Genomic DNA, 609 nt, shown 5'->3' with positions numbered 1-609 from the left:
ATATCGTTATAATGCCTAAATTTTAAAAGTACGAATTATCTAAATGTTCTTATAGTTGTACATAGAATATATCAAAATATCTAGTCATACATAACTCAGCTCTAAAAAGTGAACATATTACTTTGGACCGGACCTATTGAAATGAATATTGACCCTGAACCAATTCAGATCCGTTTGACCAGTCCACCAATAATTTTGAAACATATGCAAAACCAAAATTACAAAAACTGCACAACGATGAAAAATTCTTAATGTGGACGGATGAAGTATGATTCTTGTGTATTTCAATTTACTGAATCTAAATCGAACGTTAATGATAGCCAGTGCCACGTTAAAGTTTTGAATTAAAATCTCAAAACAAAAATCAGGAAAACTGGGTTAAATATGAAAAAACAATCTATAAAACATGAATAAATACTTTTCATTTTTTCACACTTATGAAATAAGAGACAATAACAAACAGAAAAATTACTGCGTATGAATCATTTGAGGAACAAAAGTTCGATACCAATGAAGAGTTTGAAATTCGAGAAAAATCGTACTCTTTATTCTAGTTACTCGATCATTTTATAGATATTAAAATTTTTATATTCAGATTATTAATTGTAT

The sequence above is a fragment of the Cotesia glomerata genome, linkage group LG8, assembly GCF_020080835.1.
Source record: "Cotesia glomerata isolate CgM1 linkage group LG8, MPM_Cglom_v2.3, whole genome shotgun sequence".
Lineage (NCBI taxonomy): Eukaryota > Metazoa > Arthropoda > Insecta > Hymenoptera > Braconidae > Cotesia > Cotesia glomerata.
Note: the sequence above shows the minus strand (reverse complement) of the source record.